Here is a 27883-nt window from a genome sequence, read left to right on the forward strand (position 1 = left end):
GTTTGTTTGTTTGTTTGGTTTTTATTTCTTTACACGGAATAACACTCGCGAGTTTGTTTGTTTGTTTGTTTTTTTTTTTTTTTTTTCTTTTACTTTTTATCATTAACAATGTAACAACGTTGATAAAAAATAGAAATAGAATTTCGAGATTAAAATATGTTTGAAAAAAAAAAAAAAAAAAAAAAAAATAAAGAAGAGAAATTAGGAGGAACGGAAAAAAAACAAACAAAGGGAGAGGTGGGGGGGGGGGGGGGGAGGGACACCAACAACAACAACACCCGCGCTGCTGGTTAAAAAATTCGCGACTGGCGAATCTGCATTTTTCTTATCATGCAACGTGGATTAAGATTTCTCACTCCAGGAATAATTATACCGAGTAGAATCATGGTACGGATTTTCTTTACTTCTTCGGTCCTTTTATTCGTCCCTTTTTGTTTCAATTTTATATCGATATATTTATATTATATATATATATCCGTGACGGAAATAATCCGGTTCACTTAATCGGGGGATGTGAAAAAATGAAAAAAAAAAGGAAGAAGGAAAGTTATTTATCACTTTTTATTAATATTATTATTATTCTTTGGCGTCTCTTTCGTTTTTTTATTTATCACTTTTTCCGTTCCGCAATGCGTTTCGGAAAACGGTGTGCACCTGTTTTCTTCTTCTCCTTTCTCTTCTTCTTCTTCTTCTTCTTCCACACCTCGAAACTTGTAATAAAGACGGTCTTTGCGTTGATATCGAATTTCCACGGTCAATAATCGGATTACAGAACGAGTGAACGAGTGATTTAGGTTGTGGCTGGATTAAGGGTTAAGGGATTCTAATTTTGGGAAATAAAAATAAAAATCTCGAAGCTTTATTCTTGATTCGTTCGCCCGGCGTTATTCTCTCCTCTTCGTCCCTCTTCTATCTTTCTTTCGTCTCGCACGCTCCCAAATCCCCCGGACTCGGCTACTACCTCTCGGAGTGATTTCAACTTGGTTCTTTTCTTCTCATGTCTTCGTCTTCTTCTTCGCGTTTTCTTTTACCTTTATCTTTTCCTCCCTATTTCGTTCGATCGTTTCTACCGTCCGTATTTTCTCTCTCTCTCTCTCTCTCTCTCTCTCTCTCGTCTTTCTTCTACTCGTTGAATTAACTTTTGCCTTACTGTTTTTTTTTCTCTCTCTTTTCTTCACCTCTTCCTTTTGTTATTTTAAAAAATTTCCTCTTCTCATAACAGTTTCCACGTTCGCCTCGCACTTTGACTCTTCGCTCTCACCCAGTCTTAGTTTTCCTCTGTGATTTCTCTCGTTCCCTCTCTACTCGATCTTTCTCCTCGTCTCCTTCTCCTACTCCTTCTCCTTCTCCTTCTCTCTTTCTCCCCGCCCTCAGTCGTTCTGTAACATGAAACAAAAAAGACGAATTATCATTGTGTTACGTCAACTGCTGCACCCTCCCTTCCGACCATCTCGTCATCTATAACCTCTGCTTCGTGACGAACAGTCGTTTAACCTCTTCCTGATTAGGTAGTATTATAAACCCTGTGAAGGGCGGCATGCATCCGGGGTGCCCGAGGGGTCCCCACCCCCACCCCCATCCCCACCCCTCAACCTCCTTAATAACAATCCACGTAAGTCACAAAGAAGACAATATAATTAATCGATCGTCTGCATGCCTTAGTCTAACAATAACCAATTACTCATAATATGTATAGCTGTTTTTTTTTTTTTTTTTTTTTTTTTTATTTATCTTTGTGTTTTAACTCTCTCTCTCTCTCTCTCTCTCTCCCTCTCTCTGCAGTCTCTCCGAATCTCGTACGGTGAAAAATTATACATTTACATTTGTTGTATCACGTATCTTTAAATTTTTTACCCGAGATATTTCTTTTTTATTTGTATTACACGACATTACATACGATAATGAAAACCGAATTAGTGAGAGAATCAACGACGAAGTCTTTTTTGAGGTTACCTGAAAAACGTTCATCACCACTATAATCTACGACGTACACTTTAACAAGTAACACAAGAATGATGTAAGATCGCTGATTGTACAACAATTAAGTTATTGTTTTACTGTTGACGATATTTATTCTGTTTCGTTTATACAAGCTTTTCTTTTTTTAATCGTGTAATTTTATAGCGTCGTTCTTTTAGTATAAGTAATATATACATACAGACATTTTCGCCATTGTTAAATGTTGCGTAAACCATTGTTATTACGGTGCAATTATCATCATTGTTATACTATCGTCATTGCTATACAATTATCATTATTAATAAATAGGTCTTATATGCATACGAGAATGAGGAATTCGACAAAGTCGTAAAAAGCAATAAAAAAAAATATAAGCCAACCCATGTACGATGAACTCCAGATGTAGGTGCACGTCTGTTTTACAGATATAAAATTTTACAACTGACGACAAACCGCACTCCGAGATCCTGAAACGGGGTGGGAAAAATTCGGAAATTTTTCAATCAAGTATTTTCGAAAATGGTAATAAATATCAGAGAAATTTACGCGGGAAAGGATTTCGAAAATCGGCGGTCATTCGACACTAGCAGTCGAACAAGAAAAAAAAAAAAAAAAAAATTTGATGATAAAAAATCAAAAAATTCCAAATCAGTAACAGTCATTTGTAAGACCGGAATACATTCTGATTTTTTTTCCGTTGCATAATATTTCGTGAATAATTACGATTTTTCAATCGTTGGTATTAATTTTCTTTTTTACGTTCTGTATATATTTATTACGTGATCCACGTCCATCAGTCACTCAGAACCGCGATGATTATATCCAAGCAATCATACACACGGTATATCTGTTGGCGCATGTGGCGCATGAATGAACGAGAGAATCGATGAATGAATAAGCTAAGCGGGTCAGTAATAAGAAAAAATCATCCGCCATTTTTGGGACGAGTAGAAAAAAAAGAGAAAATAAATCGCTACGGTAGTATTCGTCATTTCTATCCCAGGAACGAAGTTCGATAACACTAAGTTTAATTTTTCCGCGCAATCATCTTTCGGCATCATTTTTTCTGTATAGAAAAAATTTTTGTAAAATAAGAATGGATATCGTAAGACAGTGTAACAAAAAAAAAAAGAAATGCCATATATATATATATATATATATATATATATATATATATATATATATATATATATATAAAATATCATACAGCGTGTAACGTGGAAAAATTAGTGTCACATGCGCGCAAACACTGTAGGTATGCAGACAACTGTATACATAATACATGAGAATTAGACGGCTTTTTAAGCATGGAAACAGGATACGCGTAGTAAGCGGTAATTAAGTGACATTATAATCTGAATATAATTACGCGTCCGAGATAGGATAGCCGGCTAGTACTGATATTATTATACCACTCAAGTCGTACCTACGTAGGTAGATAATAAAATGAATTCGAGAGCTGCGGAAAGAAAATGGAGTACGCAGAGTCGTTGTTACATGCATTTTTGTACGCGAGGCTATATTTCATTTCATTTTTTTTTTTTTTTTTTTTTTTTTTTATTATTATTTTATTTCTTTGTTACTTTCTCAAATATCTTTTTCTTCCTCCGCATTATTCGTCATAATTATATTTAAGGATGAAAGTATAATAAATGTCTGGTTGGTTGGTTGGTTGGTTATCACGATCGGTATGATGCATCGATCGGTATAACGTGCGGCTATATAACATCGAATAGGCGAGTAATAATGCTCACGTGTACACTGTACTTCATCCCCATCACAAAGCGGCAATAAGTGTGTATAATAACGATCAGTTATATTAGGTATAGAGTCTAAGATCGTGTCTTGTAAACGTGTCGACGATCTTTCGTCAGAAAAATCGTTGCCTCGCTTCGCGTTGTGCCTTGACGCTTATTATATGTGCACGCGCTTATGCTCGTCTGTGTATATATATATATATATATATATATATATATATATACATAAACCTACATGCGTGTACTTAAGCGTTGCCTAATAAGCCGACGTGCAGTGTGTGACTGAGCTCTTCCACTCTTATTTTTTTTATTTTTCACCATTCTGTTTTACTTCTTCCCTCGATGTCTTCTTAATGACTTTTTTTTCTCTTCTACTTCTTCTTCCTCTTATTCTTCTTCATCTTTTCAAATCTTTCTCCGTCCAGAAACAAATTTATATACTTGTAGCGGTGAAATTCTGTACGGTTAATTCGAAAAGACTTTTACAAATTTTTCAAACAAACATAAATAATATACGCATACTATACATGTACAATTCTTCTACATGTTTTATATGCAATATTGTACATTCGTATGTGTACATACGTATGCATTGAAGCAACTTGTGGAAAAACTTTTTCAATTAAAAAATTGACTTGTAAAATTTCAAAGAGCAAAAAAATTTTTCACACACTATTTTCATAAAATACTTCGATCACAAAGCGGCCTATCTTAGAATTGATGTAGAGAGCTAAAATTTTCAGGGAATTGTTTTGTTTTTTTTCTTTTTATTTAAAAGCGTTTAAGCCTCTGGGAGCATAAAAATTCAAAAACAACCCTTTTAAAGACCAAAAGACTACCCTAATCTATATACAATGGATGTGTGTGGGTGCCTGTGAGAGCATAAATTGCATTCGAACCACTTTTAGAAGGGGGGAAAAAAAACCAAACACAGACACAACGAAGTGTTTAAATATATATATATATATATATATATATATCCTTCCGAGTTATAAGTTATTTAGATATTTGCATATGATTGTCATATTAAACACACACTGCAATGCACGTACAGATATATTATGTGTATATAATATACATATAATAATATGTATCTACATTGTGCATGCAGCAAAGACGGTTGTGAAATTACCAAGGTTTTCAAATTTCAAGCATAAATTAAATATGGCGGTTAATTGATCTCAGCCATTAGCATAAATAAATTCTAACACCACATCTCGCGTTGTATTTGTATACATCAACTTTACGCTGTATGAGAAACATGGAGCATTTATAATCTCGTGTGGGAAGCTGTGTGTGTGTATATACATATATATAATATTTACGCCCATGATATGGCTATCCAACTCAAAGGTACATACGTATTCTGACCCATTAAATTTCCCCTAACTATATACATCGAATAACGTAATCGTCACATAGTCGAAATATATATATATGTATATATTTATATATGTTTCTGTATATAAAGTAAATTTCAAATATATAAGACTAATTGGTCACGTGTATTAATATATTTACAGCAAATAAACTTTACGATAGATACACGATGATTGAAAAAAGTGAAGAGGAAAAAAATGAATGAATAATTTTCGATGATTAATTTCTAATCATCGATAGTTGAACTCTTTAGCATATAACAGCAAAGCGTACATGTGAGTCAAAGAAAGTTTAATCATTTTTCGTACCTGAAGCGCGTTTAATAAATTAATATTCAGTTATCAAACCAATCAATATCAATTAGACATGGTTTATAATACTCGCTAGTGATTAAAATTATCTACTTTTCTACTTTACTCGTTTCTTCTTCTTCTTCTTCTTCTTCTACTTCTGCTGCTCGCGCGCGTGTTTCGCTTTCCTTTTTCATTCGTTCCTTTTTTCATCATTTCTTTCACTCATTTATCACGTATACATGTATACGTGTAATATACATACAGAAGCGGAGCCGTGAAGACGAGAAGTGTTGAAGGGAAATATTAATGTCAGGACATTTGTGATGACCGCACGATTATATACTCGCTTAAAATCGTGCCTATTTATCTACCGTGTAAATTTATACACGTACGTGTATATCGTGTACGTATAGACAGAGGAGAAATGTCGCCTCGAATATTACGCTGCACGTATAGAAATAATACATACATAGAGCCATAGACGCCGCCATAGAAGCGACGCTGTGTCGCAATTCGTCGCTACTTATACTCAATCCTGTAAAACGGATAGGTGTAATTATTTAATGATTATAACGATAAATGATTCTAAATGGGCGACTATTAAATAAACTTAAACAAAGTAGAAGGAAGAGAAAAAAAGTATAAAAGCAAAAGAAACACGAATAAGACGTGGGGCGAAGAAATTATACAAAAAAAAAAAAAAAAAAAGCAAAGAGACCATCACGTCGTGATTAACCGCAAGTAAGCATGTATATATAATATTGTTATAGTCGGTATAATTTTTATCGACAAATCCACGGTTTTTCAATCCAGTTTAAAGTACTAATTTGCCAAAATAAACCTGAGTATTGTAGAAAAGAAAGAAACTAGAAGATGAAGAAGGAAGAAGAAAAATTTAACATAAACGGGCCAATAAACAAATTCGTTTGATGCGTTCTATACATATATATAAAAGAAGGAAAAAGAAAATATATATAAAAAAAAAAAAAAAATAATACGAAAAAGTATACGAAGTCACAAGTATGAAGAGGTGAAAATAAACTAAAAGAAGAAGAATCAGTGAGCAACAAACGCGAGCGTGCAGACGCTAAAATTTTTCTACTATCTGTTACACCAGGTTGTATGAATGTATAAGAGAATTGTTGTGAGGTTTGAGAGCAGTGAGCGGGCGACGATAACGGACATTGTTTGCGGGTCAGAGCAGATAAGAGTCACGTAAGAAAGATGGATTTCGATAAGGAAATTCACCGTGGCTTTTACATTATTATATACGAGCTGTGGAGCATATTATATACGACGCGTCGGCGTAGAAACGGGTTGAGTTTGGTGCGGGGGTGGAGGGGGTGGAGGGGGTGGATGGAAGGGAAAGGGAAAAGGAACAGGAAAAAGGGAACAAGGCAGCCTACTGACAAAAGCTTTAAAAGCTGCTATATAAGTGCTGCCCCGTCGTTGCTGCTACATCAGAAGTTATATACATTTTTTTTTCTCGTCAGCTTGGTTCCTCCTCTCTCGGTCTTCCCGCGTTTTTATGTACAATTTTTTTTTTCTTCATTTTTTTAATTTTAATTTTTTTGTTTTTTTTTTCTTATATTTTTACTATTCCGATTAGCGTTTGCTCGCGGGGTGAATACTGACGGCTTATCAATTTCAGAGGACCATAGAAGGGTAAATATATATATATATACTTATACAATGTATATCATGCACGGTTTTATATATATATATATGTATGTATGTATAGTGGGGATAAGTGCCGGTGTGAAACTCTAGACGGTATATATATGCAGGTAAGAGTGATCCTGTTGGAGCATCGAGACAAAGAAGAAGATGAAGAAGAAGAAGAAGAAGAAAAAGTAAGGAGTGAGAGGAGGGACGCCGTCTCGTATTCATACACGCAATGTGTATCCAGATTCTTCAAAAGTGATACACAGTAGAGAGATATTTGAATACATGGGTCTTGGCTGGAACTGTTTTAAAAAGAGAAACAAAACGAGAGAAGAAGAAGAAGAAAAAATCAAAAATCAAGAACGCCCAAAATAAGAATGACAAGATTGTTCGGAAAGGAGAATCAAGAATAAACCGTCTTGAATCGCGTATCACGTGATATTCACTATAAAGTTTTTCGCGTAGTATTGCGATAATCTTGGATTCAACGAAAAATAGAAGAAATGAATAAGAAAAAAGATCGACACACAATAATAGAGAAATCTTACGCTCGATCGATCGAATACATGTATATAAATTGCCAGAATACAAGAAAAATTGAGGCTAATTTAATCTACGATACGAATAGAATTCCAACGTATTTTCGTCATCCGCTTAGCACGGTAAACTAAACAAACAGATTTAACGTTGCAATTACAACGGAAAATTTATCACTTAACACATTGTAATAGTATTAAATAATTATATTTTTAACCGACTTTTATCGTATCATCAACAATATCAAAACTTTGTTATAAATAACGATACTAATTTCACTGTAATTTTTCTGTACACGCAACTATGTAACGAATGAAATTTTTCTCGACGTTCAACTTACTTCAAGTCCAATTACTTACGTCAATTCAAAGATACGAATTACAGATCGAAATAACGCGAGACAACGAGTTGATGAGATAATCGTCGTGTGCATGTTACGTATATTATACGTATATGAACCTGTAAAACGGACGTGTGATTTTTATCTGAAAAATACCAACGTGACAAGCAGAGCGCAGGTGTCTAAACACGTGTCGAAAAAAAAAAATGTTTAAATTAATTTATGCAAAACACGCAAGTCTCCGTATATATGTATATATATATATATATATATATATATATATATATATATATATACACATCTCTTTCCGTTTAAAAAAGAAAACAAGGTAAAAAAAACAAACAATTTTTATTTTCCAATTAAATTCCTCCCCCGACACTGTCTTTTTTCGAAAATTTTCAAATCTTATAAAATCCATTCCGAATCGAATACCTAATATACGCTCGCCTGACGTCGCCTCGTCAAAAAAGCCGATCGTTGTCAAGCTCGCGGACGATTATCCCGATTTGAATAATCTATATATAGTATTATCTTACGGTTTGCTTTTATTACACGTACCATACACACAATACGACGTGTATTTGCTGTCACAAACGTGTACGCATATCATCGTGACGATCAAAGTATCATCGATTATTCGCCTGTAATCGAAACATTGTGAAGCATTACGCATGCCGCACACGATATATAAAGATATACGTACATACTTATACCGTAGAATCGCATTTAATATTTATCAAACGTTGAGGTACAAACGTATATACATATGTATATATATATATATATATATATAAATATATATATACAAGTATGTGTATGTGTGTATATACGTACCTACATATAGGTATACACTCGTCGTCAGTCGTACGTTGGCGAAGCGTATATTCGAGTACATCGTGTATATATGTATGTATTATACTGACGAATAATATTGTAGGTATGTATGAATGACATACGTTTGTGAATAGATTTCTATAAATAACATTCGTCGCGAAAAAATTTAAGACCGCCAGTCACGTTTTTGCCCCTCCACGGTAAAACCCGGAGGCAGCATCTTGTTATAATTAATATAGATCGTTCGTATTATATACATTTCGTATAAATTTAAGACACATACGTATCGTACTTTGGTATTTAAAATAATAAGATTCGAGATAAAATAGTATAATATAGAATGGAAAGACTCAAAAGTTGAGATTTTTTTTTTTAAACACTGATGAGAATGAGAGGGATATTCGGAAATTTGCCAATTTGCCAATAGGCTGCAGGATCCAGAGGGGTGAAGAGATAGAGATACTGCGAAGGCTGCAGACAATAAGATTAACGACGACGTACACCTTTAAGGAATGTCTCATGACGGAGTAATAAAAGATATAAAAAATATTTTAAGAAATAACAACGAGCAACTTAGAGGCGAAGCTTCTACGGGATGTAAAATTTCATATAATAATCAGTTATCGCTTCTGCATACGAAGACGACGACTGTAAAATGTACATTATGTAGGTGAAATACCGTCGCTCTAATCGATTGGAAATACCCACGTTTGGTGACACGAAAAAATTTCCAACATACATCATTATTATATTGTATAATTTTCTTCGTTTCAAAATTTCCTTTGTTTTACGCCGTCTCGTTGTGATGTACCTACTTCCGTAAAAAAAATTTTTCAACTTTCGATTGTTGTGTCCGATATCGAATTAAGATAAAAATAAAATATAATTCTGTTAATTTATTGCAATTTAACTACAGTCGGTAATAGAAATAAAATATTCAAATATACGAATGTATATACCAACGATTATTAAAGTATATAAATTAGGTATTTGTCGTACCTGATAAACGACAGAAACAAAAAATCTCCAGTTTTGGAAATTCAAAGAATTAAGGAGCCGTTAAAGTGGGAGAAAATGCACGGATTTAATGCATCTGTCCAACACTCGCAGATATAAACTTGTGGGAAGAGTTTCGTTCGGATTTTATTGTCTAGCTGTACGTAAGATAGATGCGTATGTATATAGGTATGTAGAATGTGCATAGATATAGTAAAGTTAGGAATGTGATGAATTTTGAGGTGTGGCCTCTTTCTTCTCTTAATGCTTATAGACGCGGAATGGCGATGTGCAACGTGTAGGATATCGTGTGTCATGGATCGACGAGTGGGGGAAATAAGTGGGAAATATACCCGCCTCAATTAAAATATGTACACCCAGAGAATTCGCTCTGCGGCTAGAAACACTCTGCGGAATACACGATACCTCCTCCTTCCCTCTCCTCCCTCCTCACCTCGGCATGATGTCGAATTAATACGATACCTCTAAGGTAGGTAGGTAGGTAGGTACTAACTCCTTTCCATTCATCAGTTGACCGATGGAAGGGGAAATTCGCAATAGGTAGCGTGAATGGAGGGGCGGATAATAACTGGACAGGCAATTTCACCCACTTATAAAATTCAATCCGTGCATTGAGTCTCTAAATTTGGCAAACTTTTTTTTAAGTCGAAGATTACGATAAATCAGAATTTAGTGTAACACGTAATTAATTGGTAAGGGGTGGGGTTAAGATACCGAATTTTAAAAGTTTCGAAGGCTCCGAATTCTGGATTTTGTAGTGGCAAAATTAAAATAAAGAAATAAAATTTCTAATGGTACAAAATCCGAGAAGTCAAAGTTCCGAAAATGCGAAAATAAGAAAATTTAAGGACTTTAGACAACGAAATTTCGAATAATCGAAGATTTTCGGTTCTTTTATTAAACGTTATTTTTCCCAATTTTTCCTCTATCGAAACTTAAAGTTTCGAAACTTTGAGCCGTCGGGTTTCCTACCATTCGAAACTTTGTTATATCTTCAAAGTTTGATTTCTATACTTCAAGTTTCGCCACCAAATAATCCGGAATTAGTCGTTATCGGAACTTGTGTATAATGGTTGAAGAGGTAAAACGATGAAAATTATAAACGACATGAGAAGGATGAGTGGGTTTATTTGAAGGATGAATGCGTTCAGGGGTTACTTGAAATTCCGGAGAGGATTTGTTTGTTATACAATATGCATACTGCGGGTTTGAGAGACGGCTAAGAGTTGATGGGGACGGAAGAGGAGAGACAGGCAGGTGCCGAGATTCATCCCCGCGTGACGTAACGACATCCGGTTAACGTGTGTCGCCCTTTACGCATTATGTAGACTTATATGTCATGCATTACATATATGATGGAGTATGTATACGCGATACAAATGTGACGAGAACTCGTTGTTGAAATAAGGCGCATCGATAAGCTTCTTACTTCGACGGTATACCAGAGTAATTTGACTAGTAAACTGGAGTGCATTTAGCGGAAGCAAGAATTTCGTCGAACAGTTTAATTTCGCAGTTTGATTAGAATATCTTTAAACAAATAATTTGACGTAACTCATGTGAATTGGAACGTAATTAACTTGACTTAACATCGATGTGCAACAAAGACGGATAATAGTTGTAAGATCTTAATATCGAGAGAATACTCTAAATCCAACAAAGTTACAACGAAGCAGAAATTTGACATTTACATCGACTTTTAAAAATGTCATCTTAAGATCTGGTCAAATTTCACGTAAATAAATATACAATTAGGAAAACGAAGAGAATGATTTTTTAATCGGCATGAATAAGACGAAAAGAAAAGAATTTACAAGAAATTTGATTCATAAACAAGTGTAGAAAAGTATTCATCGCTAAACTAATTGTATGTTAAAATTATTTAAAAATACATTTTCCTAACTAGAAAATGAGTGAAGGAAATTTAATCTGATGTATCTGTACATTCCGTACATCAATGTTCAAGGCGATGTGCGTGAAGCGAGAGTAATACTTAAAAATATATTCGGTGAAAATAAAACGAAGAAAAATCATAAAAAAAACCAAGTCTTCACAGTCTAAATTCACCGATACGCTCTGAATTCTATATAAAAATTAATCTGCGTCAGTTTTCCAAGGAATTACAAGTGAGGTACGTAGAAGTTTTCTTTTGCCTTTTCAGTGCAATTTTCTAATTCTTCTAGCGGTAAAAAAAAGAAACGAAAGAGAGAAGGGAATGATTTTCTTTCTTTTTTAATTTCGTCCCACCCTAAGAGAAGAGAAGAGTCGAAACTTTTTCTCACATGCCCAGTAAAGCAAAGCAAAGCAAAGCAAAGCAAAGCAGGCAAGAGCGGCTTCTAAAACTCGTCGTCGCCTTTGCCGTCGCGTCGTTCCGTCGTCAAACCATCGGCGGTGGCAAACCAAACAGGCAAGGAGGATCGCATTTGCCGAGAGCATGTGCAGCAGCGCACGAAAGGTCATATAATGAGTATCGTATTACCGAGGGTTCGGGATTGTGGGACTTCTGCAAGACACGTAAAACTCCGTCACTGCACAACCCCCGTAAACCCATGTAAACCCCTGTAAACCCTCATACCGCAGAGACGGATCGAGAAATTGTGCAGGACTCGCGACGGGCGGCCTCCTCTGCTGCACGTATGTGTCCTGCATGCTTTCTGCACTGCGGCACATTGCGAGAGAATTTCCTACCGTGAAAGCGAGGAAAAAAAGATTTCAGAGAAGCGGAAGGGAAAGGGGAAGGAAAAAAACAACATCGAGAATCGAATTACTAGACCCTGAATGTCGTCGACATTATTTTTCCCCATCGCTTTCTCTTGTACCGTTGAAGAAACGCCTTTTCGGATTTTTTCAAATCGCATTTTTGCAATTCCGCAACGAAGAGTACGAATATAATAAATGATCGAAATAATTCGTCAATCTAGATTTATTGCCTGATATTTTTTAACGCAAGAATAAAGTAAATAAAAATAAATAATATTCGACCAGATATTCGAAACAAGTTTTTTCCACACAACATGTTCGCATATGTATTGTACAATTATCAATTTGGGGATTATATGTGGCATTTTTGAGCAAATTGATTCATCACATGTGGCCGTCGATTGATCAATTTATGGCCATATCCATTACGGATAAATTAAGGCCTCGCCCCAGATGATACGAAACAGTTAGGCCGACTCTCCATCGCTGAAAAAATTTGATTCTCAGTCGATTTGGTAGTAAAGATATGCTTCTAATATTTCCTCTACTAAATATTTTCGTAATAATTCTTGGTACCCAACTGAATAGATCTGTATACATACAAGTACCAGAACCAAATAAAATATTTTACAAAATTGGCAAAAAAATAAATGAGTTTAGAGAATTACAAGCTCATTAAATATGGGGTGAAAAATGTAATACCGAAACTGAGAAGAAGAAGAAGAAGAAGAAAAAAGAAGAGAAACTGGAAGCGAGTAATGAATTCTTTCTATTTCGTAGTTTTCAACTACATCGATTTATGAAACAGTAATTTTGGGGTAAGGTTAAAGTCCGTAAAATAATTCATGCATAGCGATAAGTTTTTGAGAAAACCGGTTATTTCGCAACAATATTATTGTCTTTGTTAAATTTGGTAAACCGTAATAACACAGCATATATATATATATAAATTTGTAAAAATCCACCAATAAAAAACAATCCCAAATTTTTCCAAACAGTAATTTCCATTCCAACGATCGTTCGTAACGTTTAACTTTGCTGCTTTCCATCCCTTATTCCAAGAGCGTATTATTTTCGCCATGAACACGACAGAGAATAAAGCTGCGTCGCGTAAAGTATAAACTTAGTTAGAGTTACAATACGAATAGGTACATAGCAGGAAGTACCATCCGGCAGGTAGGCTGCAGCTAGATGGAAAGATAAAACCTAGAGATAGGCGGGTAGAGGGTAGAGGGTAGAGGGCAGAGGGTTGGGCTGCGGCATAAGGGCAGAATAGACGAAGGTACACGGAGGGTATAAACGTGTAGTATAGAGAGTTGGTCGAAGCCGAAGCCGAAGCCGAAGCCGAAGCCGAAGCCTGGCGTAGATGGAATTCGAGCGTGACGGTGAGGGCATATTGCGTTTGCAGGAAAGATAAATGGTTTTTGCTCACTCACCCTCTTAACCTAGCCTAACCTTCCCCGTCCCTCCGCCCTTCAGGGCTGCTTAGGTGTCGGAGAGAGTCCCTCGCTGCTGGCAGAGCAGGCAAAGCGAACCCTTAGGCGAGGCGCTGCGCCACAATGAGAGCGCTCAGCATCCGGCTTCTTCGCTTCGGATGCGCACCCACACACCAAAAGGGCCGGGCCCAAAAGGATACTTAACGAGTGCGCGGAACCGGCGACCCACCACCACCACCACCACCCCCGCCTTCGACCCCTTGTCCTATCCTGTCCTGTCCTGTCCTATCCTATCCTATCCTATCCCGTCCCATCCCATCCCCTATCCTTCTTCGTCGCGCGGGCAAGAAGGGAATAAATGTTGCAGGCGCACAAGCCCGGGAGAGAGCGAGGAGAGAGGAGAGAGGAGAGAGGAGAGAGGAGAGAGGCGATACGTGACGTGTAGATGTACGTGACCAGCAGTCGGCCTTCGGTAGTTTCGTAGTTCCTACAGGGCTCTTTGCTCCGTATATTTTGTATATATTTTGGGGGTGTGGAGAGCACGCGGCGTCCCTATCCATCCCCCTCGCACTCGCTCTTTCTCTCTTTTTCTCTTCCTCTCTCTCTCCCTCTCGCTTTCTCTCCGCACGTTCATTTGTCACACGTCGACGCGCGGTGCCGGAGAACGGAGAAGGAGAAAACGGACAAGAAGGAGACGGAGGAGGATTTACATTTTTTGCACATCAGTTGCCCGGCGCCATTTTACTTTACCGGGGAAAATGACTTTTTTCTACATTCTCGCTCCACAGCTCTCTCTCTCTCTCTCTCTCTCTCTCTCTCTCTCTCTCTCGCTCTCTTTACTTCTTCTTTTTCGTTCGTTTTCCGTGTTATTTTCTTCCCTTCCTCTCTATCCGCATCCTTCTCCAAAAGCCATCCTTAGCTGCACCGTCACGTTTTCGCGGAACGTCAGGATTATCTGGTTATTTTAACTGGCGGTACCTACATGCATTTTGCAATATCTTGATTTTCCGCCTATTTTCGTTACAGAATAAATTCCCTATAAACAATAATAGTATTGCACTTCCCTTACATATATATATATATACATATTCACAACATTCACAACAATGTATACAATTTTCGATTCGTTTTTTTCTGTAGCTATAATATAATTCCATTAATTAATTTCTCTAAATTATCTTCCTCAGTCATGACATGTATTCTGAATCCCCCAAGAAAATACGTTTGTAGTTACACAGAATGGTCTTAGAGAGAATAATGTTCAAAATTCTCTACCTTTCACACGTTATAATAAGATATTTCAATGTTTAAGCATTTGAAAATGCTGCGAATCTGAAGATTATGCTGCTGAGAAGTTTTCTTCTCTCTCACACATCCACGAGGCAATTTAAAAAATGTAACCTTCAACCTTCAATAACGTCTATCAATTGTATAATTCTTATTTATGCCGCAGAAAATTTTATATCCAATATTATCCAAATCCACTTCAAATCTCTATACTTTTCCAAATATTTTACAAACTGTGTAAAAAATGGACGACGCTTCGTTTGAAAACGTAAGAAAATGAGTGTCGGTAACCGTCACGTTTCCAAATTACTAAAGATATTTGGTATTTTTGGTACGAACCTAAGGACGCAGATTCTTTTTTCACGTTTCAAATTTCAACCCCGTAAATATATATATATATACACACACACTCATAGGAAGTAAGCGCTGCGTAGAACCTAAAACTACTTCGACCGCGCTAGACTTCAGGTATAAGGAAGAAAGATATTAGATATATCCTAAGATAAATCTGAAATACGCACTCGCTTGTGTGTACAATACATAAATATATGTATATAAGATAATTTGTATATACAACACAGCCAAGTTCTCGGCAGGCGTAGGCATACATTCACATACCTATATGTATGGTGTATGCCACACAGAAATACCGATTCGCCATGGGATCAGACCCTGGCTTCAACATCAACGGCAACAGCAACAGAAACGTAGAGGGGAAGAGGTGCGTGCGTATTATATATATATATATATGTATATATATACATGATGCATACACGCATACGTGTATGTGTGCATAGGTATATACATACGTTCATAGAAGTGCAGGGAAAAAAGCGTTTCACATGGGTTCCCACAAAACATTTGGCCATACTATTTTTTTTCCCATCCACCATCCATCCTTCTCTCCTTCTCCCCCCCCCCCCCCTTCCTCACTTCTTTCTTTCCTCCTTCCAATACCGTATACGTATATAATGTATATAAGAAGGGATCCAGCGTCCAGGTATAAGGTCGCCTCTGCATCTCGTGTGCATCCCGAAAACGACGCCTTCGTAAAAGTGCATTTGCAGCAGCAACAGCAACAGCTAGAATTGTGTTTTGTGCGATCAGGCTTGTGTGTGTGAGGGAGGCAGTATACCTGCTGCTGCTACAGGGGTTGTACTTGCATCCTAGTAGGAATGAGAAAAAGAAACCGAAGAAGAGATGGTCCCGCGAGACTAATCGTTGATGTCCTCCGAATGCCGGACCATTAATATTGGCCAAAGATACAAGGATTATCACCTCTCCGGAGACTTGTACAGGGTGGTCAGAAATTTTTGGGAAATAAAATCGATCAAGTTTTCAGTTTTTTCAGGACCTAAAACCTATTTTTCATCGACATTTTCTCAGTTTTAGTTAACTACTCAAGCCTAAATTGTTCGGCTTACTGACTCTATATTAGGTTAAAATTGAATTCGAATTGAGGAAAAATATTACGTAAAAAAAGTTAGATTGAGCAAATTTATCATCTTGACGAAAAAAAGTAAACTTATTACCTCAAAAAATCATTTCTTATTTCTATGATAGAAAAGTGACATTTTCAGTTTTTCCCTGAAGAAAAATCGCGTAGTGATTAGGAATTAGGACTCTCCTTTTAAAGTGTTTTATATATATTGTATACAAAACATAGTTGTAGTGTTTCGTCGAGTGCGACTGACGTGAGTAAGGTTTTCAATATTATGACCAACCTACGTATAATCTATCATAATTCCACGATTTTACGTAACGCAAGTTTGCCGACGGATATCAATATTATTATATTGTACTTGATACGTGATATAACGCAAGGATGAAAGAGATACTCGAGTGGAAAATTCGACAGCTGCTGTCGTATTACTCCCGCAGAGACAACGATCTGCCGTGTTTTAAACGTAATGCGACATGACGTATCTCCCGTGTAAACGTAAACGTAATAATTGAATAAAAAAGAACAAAGAAATACACTTAAAAATATAAATGTCAATGAAATTTTACGTGATCGAAATTCGTAGGAAAGAACAAGTTAACTCCGGTTTACTGATATATATATATATACAAATCGAAACTCAAAGGCATGAAAGAGAAGAATGAAAATGTACAAAAATTCATCAACATCTCGAAATACGTGTGCATAGGTATAATAATTAATAGCATCTCTGGGTAATTTTTGGGAATCCCTGGTTACGTACGAATAACAAGCGACCAACATATATTATCCGGCACACACCTCGTGTACCTGGTACTTACACACGTTTATTTCCCAGTTGTATCAAGTATAATCAACGAATGAGCGAGTGAATTCGGGTATCGATTAAATAACCACCGGTTGTCTAGTCGTTAAGAGACTTTGAAGACCTGTAGACAAGGAGGTCAAACACGGAGCGCTTAACACGTAGAGACGCCACGTTAAGACGTTCAAACCAGATTTAAAAATTTATCAAATAAACGAACATGACAAAATAGATGAATAGTAAGTGCATAGATGCACGTATATTTCAAAATTATAAGGATTTATATCGGCGTGCTGATTGGATAAATTTTTTATTTTTTTTTTCTTGCATATTTGCCGATATTTACGCTGCGAAGGTGGCAGGATTGTTACGTTTGGAGGACGGATTTAAAGAAATATTATATGAGAATGAAATTGGATAAAATCGCTAATTTAGTAAACCATTATAAAATTGGCCCAATAATAATTTTTTCTTCTGATGTATCGGTTACGTTGATGTTACTAACTTCAGCCTCATTTAATAATATATTTATTATTATGTATTTCGCGTCAACGTCCTTGCGGAACAGGAAGCACCGAGTACAATATGAGAATTTGTAGAAAGATAAAGAACTAAACGGGAAGCTGTTCGACGGAGACGCGTCCGTGTTACATTACACACACATATGCTCAGGCGCCATTCCTTCCTGTGTGTTAGTATAACAATAACCGAGCGAGATCCGGATGCGGATACAAGTCTCGATTGCGCGCTCATTTTCTTCTCACTTCCAAGACACGAGGTATATTTACTCGTAATACGACAGACGATAAGGACAAAGTGTATAATATTACTTGATGAAACTCCGCGAGGAATTCCTTGAGTCTTTAAATTGGGTTGCAAGTGTCTAAATGTATAAATATTGGAGGGTGGAAGGAATTTTTAAGGACGCTGAAGTCCACTTGATTGCGGAATTTTTTACCGCGAAAAGTCGAAATTTGTAGAAGGGTGAAGTGAGGAAAATCAAAGAAAGACTTAATAGTCGAGCAGCTTGTACATTATACTAAAAATCTATATAAAGTACAATAATCTACAAGCTAATCGTAAGTTATAAATTCCAAGTTCTCAGCTAACAATAAGTCGACGTTGGCAATAATTTTCCCTGAAAATTCTCCTACGCGTCTGCACTGAACGTAAGGAACGACCCCGCAGAGGTGAAAGTGCAGAATTCGGAAACGAAAAAGCCGACGAGTTTCGTTCCGGTCGAGCCCTCATCCCCCGGACATCCCCACCCTGGTCCACCTCGGTGAGGTGCGCGTGTCTAAGTCGTGTGCGGCGCTGCACCCCGATTTATTGATCACACACATCACGTCGTTTTCCTCCTCATCGTCAAGCACACGGCATATCCAGCCGAGGGGAGGGGTCGGCCGCTAAGAAAAAAGTGACACAGTGATTGCAGACTTGAGAGACTGCATAAAATTTTTTACGAATACAAAAGATTCACTCTTTTGAGTATTCAAATTTGACTATGTGTGACTGGAGAAGAATAACATGACTACTGTGATTACAAAAAAAAGGGCAGTCATATGCAATCGTATGTAATCATCAGTGATTTTGGTTTTGCATCTTACTCTCGCGATTTTCAAATTTCTTACGATTAATATCAAAGTCTTAAATATTTCATGATTATTGTAATGGAGATGGCTACGATACGATTGTAAATGATTACATTGATGAAAAATGATTGTTAGATTGCAGAGGTTTTCATGATAACAACGCGATTACAATGATTACAAAATTACTACAATAAGGAGTGACGCGATGACTGATTTTGTGGCCGACCCCTGCTTACAATATTACTGGTTTCGCGGAGAGAAAGAGGTACGCGCAATATTGAGTGCGTCCAAAGTCACGCGATCGTCGACACCGAGAGGAAAAGAGAGGAGAAAAAGAGAGGGGAAATTCCATTGCGTTGCAGCCTTGTCAGAGTGAATTTTGCGCCATTTTTTATCCCCCCCGTTGCCGCCGATTTGCATGCAAGTCGCGTTTCGTTCCTCGATGCATGTGTCGGTATTTTGCGATGCAATTAGTTCCGTGAAGAGACGGATGCATCGAGTCGTCTCTGAATTAAGCCTCAATTAAAAATATAAAATAAGTATCATGAACATTGGCGAAACGAAGAGAAAATCTAATCGATTCGGAATCTTAGAATCGTGAGTATGAAAAAGAGCCGAGCTTGCAGAATGTGAGCACGATCCATTTGTTCAAGAATTCGACGATCGCATCGAATTTCGACCTAACATTCCTGTATCAAAATTTTACCTTTTCAGTCTTTGAACGAACTGCAAAGCAACACTTCATCAGCCTGACTTACATATCAGCGCTTCAACGACTCTGGGGTTCACGGGAGCGAAACCGACTGCCTCAGAAACCAAGGAATCGCAATCGCAATCGCAATCAGCAGAGCGACCAATTTTTGTACACATTATACTCGCACGTGCGATAACGCGAACAGGTTGCAACATCCGTGACGATAATTGGCCACCCTTTCGGGAACGAGAGTAGATATAACGAATCTCGCGCGTTGTTGGTGAATGAAATTTGCAAGTATGCACGTGGGAAAACGAGACGTGAATACGTACGTACGTAGGTATATTTGCGCAGAGAGATCATCGTCGTCTGGCGAAACGTGAGGCGGCTTGAAGCTGCGAAGTCGCGCCAAATGTCTATAAATAAATACAAGTACGTACGCGCTTGAATTCACTGCTGTGTGTGTGTGTGTGTGAACATATCTGCAGATCTTCCACGCGAATGATCGCCGCCGTGGCGATGCACAGTTCGCGAAAAGTTCGCCAAAATACAATGTTACTATAGCTATTGCCGCGTTCTACTACTCGCTCACTATTTATCTACTATAATACTATACTAACGGATTCTACAAATCCCGATACGTGCGGCCGAAAATAGCTCACGAGTAAGATTACTTTTTCAATCTACTTTGTTCTCCTCTCACCTCTCCTTCCGTATTTCTCTTACTTCGTTCGCGTCCGTTTCTCGACTTCACGCCTTTATCTCTATTATGTTTATCGTTTTCGTCTATTTGCGTGTACCGTTTTCTTTTATCTTACGGCTAGATTTTCTGTTAACCCGTTTCTTTTATTTTTCTAATTTTTTTTTTGTTTCCTCATACATACGTTCTCTTCCGACGATCCGGTTCTACCCTTCCGGATTATCCCCCGCCAAAGACTTTGCTAAATTGCAATCCAGCCTTAAATAAATATAAATAGGAGAAATGATACTGAATTTCGGAGGGAAAACAGGAGAAGTAAACAGAAAAAAACAAAAAAAGGAAGAAAAAAAAAATGGCTCCACCACCTGAACGAGGCAACTATAAACGCATAATGGCGTCGCTTCGATCGCTCGGCGCCCCCCGGAAGCAAATAATAACGACGAGAAGTGTGCGTGGTGCGGTAAGACTGCATCGGAGTTTGGCGATGCCTCGAATTAAGAAGCTTTTCGTGTTTCTCAAAAAAATCTTTGAACTCACGGTTATACGAAGGGCCTTAATTGTACCAGCAGAATAATGAGTATCATTCGCGGCTGATTTTGAGGTTATAGTTACGGTAACCGGTTAGCGTTAGACGCAAGTTTCACACGTGCTTAAAACGCAGACGTGATATAAAATTAACGAGTACGTACGTAAAGTATGATTCACGGATGCGAGTGAGTCAAGGTTTTCTTATTTTCGCTTCGTTTAGTTTCGTTTCGTTTCGTTTCGCAGTATATTTACGCAGATTCGTCGGCGCTCGCTGCGAGCACTTAACGTAACGTAACGTAACATAACATAACGCAGCGCAACGCGACGCAACGTAGCGTAACTTAAATTAAATGCGCGGGATAACTCGAGTTCCATACGCGCATCTGGCCGCATGATATAGACATACGGTAAAACGCGCGGACGATTCAACGAATTAAGTTGGTAATTGTTGTCGAGGTTACGAAGCGTATTTCTTTAAGTCACCGTTTCCTGTGTCATTTCACTATCGGACACGTTACTCACGTACATCCACAATAAGTATACTTAGAACAACTTTCCGCACCTACGACAAGCTCTAACCTAAAACTCTTGAGGCAAGTATTCGTGCCAAGTTTGTGTAAGTTTTACAACAACGTCTAACTAATATCTAATATATAATTGTATAGTATAGCAATGACGATGCCGATGGCGATGATGATAACAATAACAATAATAATAATGATAATAATAACAATAGTTTGTCATATTTACGTGATACTCGGGGTGTGTTGCGGTAACGGATGCGAGAGCTGTTGTATGTATGTACTTAGCCCTTTTATCGAGTCGACGGATACTTGGACCCACACAAAAATGATTAAACTTGGTCGTGCAGTGCAGAGTTGTTGGTTTAAACAACGCGCGTTGTATTCAATTCAGTCCCACAATGGAAGGAGAGGTTTATTTTTATGCTTTTTTCTTTTGACCTATTGATAGAATTTATTTACTTTTGTTATTTAAATTATTTTCTTTAGTTTAAGTATTTTAGATTATCAAATGTTGCGCTCTCATCGTTTAGAATCCAAAATCCCAGCACCGTGTTCTCGTGTCACACTTTCACGAACGTTAATAATAAACATTTGTACGAATGTAGTAAACAACAACAACTGCAGTCTTATAATCACTTTTCCAAATGTCCGTTGTTTTCACTGCAGTTTATTAACAACTGTCTTCTTGCTGTCTCTTCCTCGTTAATCTTCCTTCCATCTATTATCGTTTAAACTTTTTATTCACCTGCCAACTGGATGGAGTGAAAGACAATTATTATGACCGAGGTATAAGGGAATAGATTTTTGTTTTAAGCGTTTAAAAATTTTTTCACCATTTTCAAATTCACGAATCTTGACAGCAACAACAACAAATATCCTAAGACGTAAAACACGCGCACACACGAGTAACTCGTGAGTGTATCATTTACTTCTCGTTTCGTTCGGCGAACGATGAATGAATGAAAGAAGAGTAAATATGAAAAAAAAAACAAGAAAAAGTAAAACGACGGAACGACGGAACGAACCACGAATGAATGAATGAATGAATGAATGAATGATAAAAAAAAACGAAAACGAACAACCACCGTGCGTCGGATCGCAAGCATTCGACGGACGAGAGTTACTTATATTTTTTTCTCGGTTTTCTTACACTTTTCTCAAACACTCGCGTAGTGTATCACAGGTTGATACTGTCCACGCGAAAACACGATCCACGGGGTTGGTAAAACGCCGTGGTTCAGAGGCAAGGGTTGAAGGGTGGAAGTCGGCGCGGTGGAGGAGGGGAGGTTGCATTATAACATGTCGCTCCCCTCCAACCCTCCGTCCATCACGCGCGTTTGTATTGTTGTTGTTGCTATCATTATTATTATTATAGTCGTCTTCGTCGTCGTTGTCGTTGTGTAGTAATTAGAATGAACAATAAAACTTGGGGGTATGGATATATACGTTTGGTACGTAATAATAAGTTTATTGCAGAGGCACGGGTGTTTGGGTGGGTATAGGGGGGGGGGGGGGGGGGGGGGGCACACAATTCATCAACCCGCGGCACGACGATAAGAGTTATCGGTAATTTTTTTTTTCTTTTTCTTTTTCGATCGAACGTTATTGTTTTATCAACAATTTTTAATTCATTTATCCATCGTTTTTACCATTGATTTTATTGATTTATATTTTGTTTTATTTAAAAAAATTTCTATTCGTGTTATTTATTCCTCGTCGTTGTAACATATGCAGTTTAAAAGTTCATTCATCAGTCGATGTATGCACCGGTTTTTAACACGTTGATTCAATAAGTTGTTGATTATTTATTTGTTTATTTATTTATTTATTTATTTAACTTGAGATGTCGTTTAGTCAACCATTAAGAAACTTAAAAACTATAACAACATCAGCAGCGGTGGTAGTAGTAGTAATAGTAGTAGTAGTAGTAGTAGTAGTGGTAGTAGCAGTATCAGCAGCAGCAGCAGCAGCAGCAGCAACAACACAACAACAACAATAACAACAACGGTAACAGTAATAACGGTAACAATAGTAACGGCGTTTGATTAATTGATAGCTCGGAACAAATCGAAAACAAAACAAAACAGGAGAAAATATAACGAAAACGGCGGTAACAAAGATCAATAAAAAAAAAACCAAACAAAAAAAAACTGCCCGATTTATCCCAAAGAGAGAGAGAGAGAGAGAGAGAGAATGCGGAAAATTGAGCACAGAAACGATGGAAGAACTGCGTGAATTGCGACGAAACGAGAGCAATGAGAAGAAAAGAAAAGAAAAGAAAAGAAAAGAAAAGAAAGCAAATTTCCAAGCGAAAGTGAAAAAAAAAAAAAAAAAACAACAAAAAAATTCACACCGGAAACTGAAATTGTCGATATGTATGGGCGGTAAAATATCGCGCGGTATTTGTTATTACTATTGCGTTATTACGTACAGTAAAAGAGACGAGCGAGGAGCATCCTCGACGAACCTGATTGCTTAGCCGCACACGGAGTTATGGGGCCGCTCGCCGCTTAGGCAGGTCTCCCTCGCTGGGCGCCCGCCGGCATTGCGCCCCCCACCACCGACGCCTCTCTCTCCGTGAAGCCGCGCGCGCTTCTGTCTCACTCTATCCTCATTGGCTCCCGACGTCCGTCAGCGCGACGTCGGCGGCGGCGGCGGCGGCGGCGGCGGCAGCGGCGGCGGCAACGTCGGTTCGACGATCGCCCAAAGCTTCGAGCGCTCCGCTCCCCCTTCTTCTCTCGCTCACTTCCCTTGGAGACGTGCAGCGTGACACACGTCGGGAAATCCGCTAGGCGCGTGGCGAGGGGGTGGAGGGCGGGGGTGGCTTTTCAGCTTCACCCTTTATCTTCTGTTATTTGGGATTTTTTCATATCTTTAAGATAGTTTTACATCCCTTTCTGCCTTCCGATCTCTTTCTCTTTCTTTCTTTGCGGAGGAAACTCCGGTCATACGTCCTAAATGCATTTACCTACCTCGCCGCCGCGCCTCGCTTCGCAATGAAATCACGCTGACTACTCCACTCTGCTTCCTCCCCCCTCCTCTTCTGCGCCGCCGATGCCACCTCCCGCCCCGCGCTGACTCAAAGCTTACCACCGCCAGCGCCCGTGCTCTCTTTCTCGCTCTCGCTCTCTCTCTCTCGAACCGCGCTGTTTCACTCGCTCTATCGCGCCCGGCGCACTTGCGCTAGCCGTTCCCTTCGTCCTACGCCCTCCGCCCCCGACGCCCTGCGTCGTCTACGCCATCGACGCCGCGCCGCCACCTGCCATCCGCCAATTTCTTGATCTCCGACTCCTTGCACCGCGCGTTTCACCTTCCCGAGCCGTCTAATATAGTTTGTGTTTCATTTTTTCAAGCCGCAAGAATTTTTTTTATCGAAAATCTAACAAGACTAGAACTGTAAAAAATTATATTCTTGTTTGGTGTAAAAATGTTTATTCAATTCGATGTACACATGTATGTGTGTATAATTGTATGGCAAGTGTTGTTTTCAAAATATATATACGTTTTTGTTTTGTACATTTAAACAAAAAAATATATATCTCGCACGAAAATCTTTTCAACTATCATATCTATATTTGATACCAGAACGTTAAAGCATTTCCAATATTCGTTCGCTCAGAATTTTTAATGCAGTTTTTTACCGGAAGTTGGAACAGAGCGCGTAGCTCTTCCCTCTCTTGACATAACGTTAAGATTGCAGATGATGTCGTTTAGATTTTGTAAACATCAATCCGATTGAATGAATCGGAGGAAATATTGATTGGTGATCCGACAGTTGATCCTATTATACTCTACGAAAACTAGAAACATAAAAGTGTTATTTGGATTTTAGATTTTGAAAAAAAATTCGTGTAGTACTCTTAGAATAAAAATCAAATCAGGGAACTTATAATTCAATACTTTTTTCTTTCATTCTTTTTTTTTTTTTGTATAAAACGGTCATTCTGTGCGAGCACGTTTCGTTCTCTGACCGCCTTGTCAGGAACTCTGGAGCGGAAGGGAAAGTCTCTTGGGTCCTATCTTACAAGCATAATATATATAGATGATAAGTTCCAGAACACCGCAGGCAAATAGATACAGACAAATATCGATACGACGGATAAATGGATAGATTAATGGGCAGAAAATTTATATTAATGGATTTTGACAACCGACGTCATGTAAGGAGAATTCAGTAATTATGCATTACAAGTAGTTTCCAATGCACCGAAGTGTTCGAACGTAGTCTTTAGCACTTCGGCAATTAAATCTTGCATGGGCCTGCGGCGCAACGAAATTTATATTCAAGATTGGGCAGCCAGGTGAGGCAGATGCACTTTTAACTTAACAATAAGGTTCATTAGCAAAATTTGCATTCGCGTCTTTACGTAACATTCGATTTCAATAATCGTGATACAATAATTTTTCACAGTAAAATATTGAAAAGGAAATCTTACTTTTGCATAAATTATTGACAACAAGTATAACAATAAATCAAAAACCAAAACTTGCTCATACTCATTGTTAGTTAATTCTCTCTTCCCCAACTCAACGATGCGAAACGACGATTCTTACGGAAATTCATCACGTTTAAAAACTGCAAGAATATTTAGTTTATCCTCAAACAACATTCATCCAAAGTCCAGACTCGCGTTATTTATCTTCCTTCACACGCTACGCCTCAGTTTTGAAACCGTGCCGACGATCAGTAAACTCGCAATGTGTTATGCGAAATGCTGGTAGGTACACGATGTATTATAAATGCGAAAGAAGGCAGCTAGTGCAAGGGGAAAAGTCTTTTCCCACGTGATAGTTGCAATTTTCGCCGGCAGATGTCAACGCATGCGCTGCATCCCTTGCAGAGGCTGCGGGCTTCCGCCTTTTCTCCACGCCTCTCCCTCTCTCGTTCTCTCTTTCCCTCTCTCTCTCCCCCTCCCTCCCTTCCTCCCTCTCTTCGACACACGTGCGCGAGTTACTTCCTACTTCGACCGTATATAACTCATAGCCCCGCAGCTCTCAGCCAGGCGCGTCAACTTGAACGTTTCCTATCGATTTTCACATGGTATATAGGCAAGCTGGTCTATCTATGTGTATCGTAGTGTAGGTGTACGCCTAGCTTCGTACGAATGCGTTGCAGGCTTGCGTCTGTTACTTTCAATCCGAGATTCTTTTCATTTTTCTTCATTTTGCAACTACGTTTTTAGCTGATTCGATATAATCACTACTAATCGAGGTATTTTATGAAGTAAACTATCTTTGTTCAATGCTACCATCACATGGATTTGTATCCTTAATTTCCTTCGAATTAATCTATAGCTTCACATGCAATTTTTTCCAAATCAATTTTCGCGACTCCTGTAACGTTCACTGACCTTTTGTTTAAACAGAGCTTATAATTCTTTGTTCATCTACACAAATTAGTGACACGAATTATGAGTCAGTGTCTGACAATGGCAGCAACTCGGTATATGAGGTTTTATCCAAATAGGTTCAACGATATCTTGTATATCCTTGTTGGTTACTTTTGTACGATACTTCGAACCTTCGAATTTATGGACTGCGGAGGAGGAACACGAATGTCAGGTGATATGGTAGTATAATTACTGTACCTACATCGGGCATATTTTTACGGCTTTCTACATAATTGGAAAATAAATTTTACCAACGAATAACAATTAGGTTTTAGTGCATTGTAAGCGCGATACTGGATATTATGACAAACACATAATTAGTTTCTACGCGTGTATTTCGTTGTTCGAACTGAAGTACATTTTCCAGAAAAGCTTTCCCAACATAATTTCGACACTTGCAGGACGTCAATTAAGTTGGTGTACGAGTTCAATGAAGAAATTATCCTCGCAAGTTGCAAACTTTCACCAAAGCTTGTCTTGTCTGTTATATTCATCTAGATAAAATAATAATTTTTTTATTTCTATATCGCAACATCATCTTTTCAATAATATTCTCCACGTCAATAAAGCGTTGCGGTACAAGAATTATTGAATAACCACATTTTGCATAGTATCTGAGTATCCAATAGAAGAACAGTAATAATAATCAACAATAAGAGCGGTAAAGAAAATGAAATATTTATCTCTACAGTTCAGGAACAAAAGAAATTTAATTATATAGAAAACCGAAGCAGACCAGTAAATGCGGATTGCAATAGGTATATAATGTTATACGTATTTATATAATGGTTAAATAACGATCATGACGCAGGCGTATGGTTCTGACGGTGATAATGAAAAGTACTAACGATAAGTAGGTATAACACATGCACGTAACGGACAAAAGAGAACATTTGAAGTAGAAAATAGAAAAAAAAAAAAAAAGAGTAATATCGATCACGTGAAAAGTTTCCTCTCGATTTTACGACGACGCGGTCATTTGGGCTCGTAATAATTACGCCTGT

At 37.9% G+C, this 27883-nt stretch overlaps 1 long non-coding RNA gene across 1 annotated transcript; it reads right to left on the reverse strand.

The window, feature by feature from the left end:
- Positions 1–692: 692 nt before the first annotated feature.
- Positions 693–21945, reverse strand: LOC124405465. The gene is made up of 2 exons (XR_006929111.1): positions 21716–21945; positions 693–1379 (listed from the first exon to the last, which is right to left on the reverse strand). It is a non-coding gene; the product is annotated as an uncharacterized LOC124405465 (long non-coding RNA).
- Positions 21946–27883: the final 5938 nt, after the last annotated feature.

Source organism: Diprion similis, chromosome 4 (assembly GCF_021155765.1).
Source record: "Diprion similis isolate iyDipSimi1 chromosome 4, iyDipSimi1.1, whole genome shotgun sequence".
In the NCBI taxonomy this organism is placed as follows: domain Eukaryota; kingdom Metazoa; phylum Arthropoda; class Insecta; order Hymenoptera; family Diprionidae; genus Diprion; species Diprion similis.